Here is a 5754-nt window from a genome sequence, read left to right as displayed (position 1 = left end):
GTACAGGTGCTCACAGAATAGTTTGGAACGCCGGACAGGCGGCCACGCGCCGGCGGAGCAGGGTCGTGGAACAATACAGCCATGGCATGCGCGTGCGTTGTCTCCCTGGGAAGCAAGCTTCGGCCCCGTGTGCATTTGGACCGGCGTTACCGCGCGCCAAAGGTCTTGTGTCCGGTCCATCTTAGTGCTGTGACAAACTGGCTGGGCTTATCGGGTTGGGTAGGGTCCACGACACGTTGTGTGCACGCGCGCTGGAGCATGCGCGCTCGTGCGTGCAGGTTCGAGTGCTTGGGTGCCTTTTATCTTTTGTTGCGTCTAGCACCGTTTATCTTTTCGACGCCGCTATTCTGGCTGAGAAGTATACTTATGGCGCGACTGTGAGTAGCGCTGGCAAAGCCCGACGTTTTGCTTAGCGCTGTCGTGCCTGGGTATTTGGATCCATCCCACCGCTGCAACCAGTTGTTGCGACCGGCGTATATATCCGTCCCTTCTCGGCAACCAGGTTGTTGCTACGATAGGGCAGCGTCGTACCCGGACTCCGTTTGGTAGCGTAGTCGAATCTCCGGGTTGAGGAACTGATGCTAGCAAGATGGGAAAACAATAACAAGTTTACTGGCACTTTTCGTACACTCAGTTACATCGTGACAAGGTCAGAGTTCAGCGACGAGCGAATTGGATGAGCCTGTTACCGAGGGCTCAGAGCCCCATTTCTCACTTAGCACCGTCGTTTTAACCCCTGAGGCTGGCTCCTCCTTCTTGGTGACCACCAATCACACACACGACCCCACCCACCATGGCACAGTCCATTTCACTGTCGCTGAGGGGTCGTTGCACTCTTGAAACAGCAAGGGTGAGGTGGTCAACGGCACGCTTGTGGGGGAAGCAAGGCGACAGGTTCCTCGGGCTCGTTCCTCGTACTCTTCTTTTCCCCGAAGGGCAGAACGTGCTTGCTCCTCCGATTCTTCCTCGAAGGCAGAACGTGCTTGCTCCTCCGATTCTTCCCCGAAGGCAGAAAAGGGTCTGCGGCGACTCCTGTCCAAAGATACAGGTCATGTCGTTTCGGCAGCATACCAAGTCAAGCCCAGGTGGCCCATTGTCTCCGGCTTTGCCGTCCCGGGAACGCCGTTTCCAGGAAAGATGCAGGTGTTCTAGCAGTGTGAGAACGCCTCGCCCGCCGACTCTGATGGCCAGCGCGTCGGTACCGACTGCCAGTCATAACAGCGCTAAGAACCGCTCAACAGAACAGAAAAAAAATTTATTGAAATATAAATTATTGTTATAGGGGAGCCTTAGTCGAGGGCCCCAATGGCCATATCCGCCAGTTTAACCTGGTCGATCAGCGCTTGCTAGTCGGCCAGGTCAGAACCGGGCAGTTGCGCCTCCCACTGCTCCAACGTGTGTGTTGGTGTCATTTCTGTGTCTATCAGGTGTGGGGTATACTGCAGGACTTCCTTTGCACTGTGTGGGTCTATCAGGTGTGGGGTATAGTGCAGGACTTCCTTTGCACCAAAAGCAGAAAGAGGAACCTCTATAGCACGTGTAGCGAGATCATGGCGTATAGTCTTTTTTAGTGAGGATAAACCACGGTTGAAATTTTAAATGCCAATGCATTTCTTAGTCGGGCTATGTCAGGCGTCCGGCGTTGTCCGTGGCGCCCTCCCCCATAGCAACAGCTGCGGGCGCGCGCGCTTATCCTCGCCCCTAGCAGCCGGAGCATGTGGTGCGAGAGAGTGTAGGAGAGGGTAGGTGCAGTGCTTCGCCGCTCCTTCTCTCGCCGTTCGCTCTCTCTCCTCCCTGCGCCCCACTCTCCCGTCCGCTCGCGCCTCACTCTCGACCGTTCGCTGGCTGGGCGCCTCTCAAGAACATCCGGAAATGTGTGCTCGAGACGCCGCTGTGAAACGCCAACGCCGAACCGAGAACGCTGGCGCCCCACTTCTCCCGTCCGCTCACGCCTCACTCTCGACCGTTCGCTGGCTGGGCGCCTCTCAAGGGGATGGCAGAAGTCGGTGAAGGCGAATGTCTGACGGCAACGGTACCCTCTCTCGGCGCAAGCAATGCATTCGCATTTCCTCACGATTCCCTTCGGGGAGGTGGGGGCATTTTTTTCGCCTAAAGCTAGCCTTTTTTGGCACAATGTAACGCCATTCTAGATGCGCTATGGAGCGAGGCTTGCTCCGTTCTGAATAATTCTGCGAGCATCTGCTCCGGGCGACCGTTGCTTCCAATGATAACCTTTAACCTCATTACCGATTCCCCTTTTATGTTCCGCATTAAGACCGTATGTACCCATATTTAATAATGGTAACCACGACGAAACGTTGGGCGAGATGGTTCGTGCCTTTTCAGATATGAATAGTAACCATGCCTTTTACCTTCACCTTCTTTTACCTTTTACCTTCACCTTAAGGGTTCCTTAATGCCACTCCCACGCCTCTATATTGCATGTCGAAAAAGCATTACTAACATAAGTCGTTTCAGCCAGTTGTTGCTCAAACGAATAGTACGCATAATAATAATAATCGTTGGGAGTTAACGTCCCAAAAACACGATATAATTATGAGGAACGCCGTAGTGGAGGGCTCCGGAAATTTTGACCACTAGGGTTCTTTAATGATTGCCTAATAGTAAGCACACGGGCCTTAAGCATTTTCGCCTCCATCGAAAGTGAGGCCGCCGCGGCCGGGATTAGATCCCGCGACCTTCGGGTCAGCAGTCGAGCGCCATAACCACTAGACCACCGTAATGGGTCGGATGGTCACGCACCACAAAAGAATAACTCCTCTGAAGAGAAAAACATGATGCCAGGGGGCGGACTGGAGGTTGAGACGGGGAAAAGGCGCTGTTGCCACCTCTTATGGAAAAGGCTAGTTTCTGGAGCATGACTATCACTTTTGTGGTCGCCTGTTATACAGGGTGCCCCAGCTATTTCTAGCCAGAGTTTAAAAATATGCCCATGCACTCTGTGACGACTCAACCAAATACATGTTACTGTAAATCACACTATTTTTTGTTTTGTAGAAGCTGTATATAGAGCAATGTTTGATCTGCCTATGTAATATACAGATTAAAGGTGTCAGCGAAGAATGAAAACGGTAACGGCACCTTTAATTTAAAAAAAGAAAAAGAAAGAAACGTAGAGGTCAAGATTTCCGTAGCGAATGTCGCGTTCTGGGATGGTCATCGAGTCCACTTGACAGGCTTCTGCAATAAACTATGACTACTAGCAGTGCATATTTTCACATCTCTTCTGAAGAAGATAACATATTCTGAAGCAAGAGCGTCGTGGTATCCTTTAAAAGAATGTCCGCTTGCGTCTTGGCGCGGATTAAGATACGCACAGAGCGACAAGCAAACGCAGAACGAAAAAAACTGGCTGATCTATCTGTCATAGGAATCGGTATAACACAAAAGTAAAACGTATCTTCACAGACGTAGTTGAGCGTTTGTTGTGCATTGTTTCGCCCCGAGGGCGAAGGAATGAATGCTATAGCAACAAGTTGTAATGTCACGCTAAGAACGGCAAGTAGCTCGAAACTTGCAACGCGCTGCTGAAGCATAAAGGACGAACGGAACGAACATAGGCAGGATGAGCGCGAACTAACTGTCACAGCTCGACAGTAAAAGCGCGCTGGTCAAATACAAAGGAGCACGCACGAAACGAACGCACAAGTACACACAGGATGAGCGCGAACTGTCACAGTTGTAACTTATTTGTTTGTGAGCAGCGCGCTCCTTTCGCAAAAGCGGCCGCTGCAGTGAGCGACGTAACCTTCGTGCTCTCTGTACCATCAACGCAAGCTTGCGGTGATAGAGCAAGACGTACCACCGCCATCACAGATAAGCGCGCGTGCTTGAGCGACCACGCCCTGTAGAGGCGGACGCTCATCTCAACGCGTGGGGTGACGACATTAAAGCGCGCTCTTCGAGCACTTCGCGCCATCTTGCTAATGATAACGAAAACACGCTGACGCACCACGGATCTCTGAGTACCGCCACTGGCAAATGATGTATATAAATAGCACGCCGTTAGTATGACGAAGAACGTGCCGTCTGTGGCAAAATCGTTTCGCGCTGCGTGCTGGGAATCGAAGGGTCGTAAGTTCGACTCCTGGTGACGGAACTTTTTCTTCTGGTTTTTTTTTTCTTTGCCATATGTTAGTTTTTATATTTTACAACGTCATATCCGTGACGGAAATGCGTCAGCGGAGCCGTGGTGGACCCCGGCATAAAACACTTTCGTGTAAAAAGGCAGAAAGATTGGACTGGCTTTCAGTTGGACTTTATCAGAAAGGACGCACACATGTAATCAAGCGAGCGTGGTCACAAACTAAAACAGCTAATGCATCATGACAAAAGGCTTAAAGGGACACCAAAGTGAAACAATTAGATTGATAAATAGATTGATAAACTGTACCCGCGTCAGGACGTAAGCAAATAGATTGATAAATTGTACCCTGAGAACTCTAATGCCGTTAATTTCACCATCATATGCTTGTTAATAGATGAGAAAATGAAGGTCAAAATTTCATTTTTATATATCGCGCCGCAATCTCCGCACTTTACGTCACGGATTTCGAAGTGTATTTTTCGTATTTTGGCGACATTCGTTCAATGAAATTACCTGAAACTTGTTATGTTAGGTGTACGGCCCCCTCAGGGGAAAATGTACTTCATTTTTGTCAATTAGGAACTACGTATGACCTAGCAGAGGCCGTCAAAATCTATGACGTACGTCATGGCGTTTGGTGCAGGAAATTGAAGGTGGCGTCGCTGCCCGCGTTTTCTTTTCGGGCGTTTTCTTGCTTACCAAACGTCTTCCCGCGGTAATAGTGGTGTTTTCAATATTGGGAAATTGTAATTTGCTAAGACGCGAAAAATTGTCTTTCTTTTTAGTGTCCTTTTAAAGAATCTTCAAATCTCGGAAACAACAACTTAACAGGTCGAAATAACTGAAGTAACTGGTCAAAGTAACAAGGTATCCGCTTACTAAAGCAGATACCTAGCACCCACACTCTTCTTGAGGTGCTGCCGTGGAGGTAAAAACAATATGGCCATGAAATATCCTGCTATATCCATCATATTCTACTGATCTCGCACCAAGTAATCCTTTTTTGCTTCAGGAAATGTAAACCGCGAGGTTAGCAATTTGATGACACAGACAAAGCGGAGAAAATGACGAAACCTGGTTTTCCACGAAATCTTTGGACTACAACAAAGGCTAAACGGAGGATTAAAAAGAAACTCTGCGAGAATTTTTTTTTTAGACCGAGGCTGCTACTAGTTAAAGAAATCACTCTATACGTGCAAAAGAACCTAAAGTTCCTCATTTAAGATTTTTATGCTGATCAGAACTTTCTGATACTAACCCGCACGTCATAAAATAATATTTCTTTGTCTTTCTCTCTCTCTATTTTGGTTTTCCCAGCACTATGCGCGGGCAACACTCTGGCGGAGTAGCCCTCGCGATACCGAAGGATGCGTTCAGCCAAAGTAGATCATTTGGTGAGTCAGTCCTGACACATGTGCACGATATGCGCACTCACGAAAATTAGCAGAGCGAGCCGGGCCGAGAGCCACTGACACACGTCACAGCAGTCACGCACGTTTTAACGTTAACCAATAGAAAAATATCAATAGGCTTCCCAATGACATGTCTCAGGAGGTCTACGAAAAAACTCGCGCTAGTATGACAGTTGTCTTCTTACGGATTGTGTATTCTTGTGCTATTTTTCCGTGGCTGTATAGACGTCGTAC

The sequence above is a fragment of the Rhipicephalus sanguineus genome, chromosome 3 (genome assembly GCF_013339695.2).
Source record: "Rhipicephalus sanguineus isolate Rsan-2018 chromosome 3, BIME_Rsan_1.4, whole genome shotgun sequence".
In the NCBI taxonomy this organism is placed as follows: domain Eukaryota; kingdom Metazoa; phylum Arthropoda; class Arachnida; order Ixodida; family Ixodidae; genus Rhipicephalus; species Rhipicephalus sanguineus.
This window is presented reverse-complemented; position numbering follows the sequence as displayed.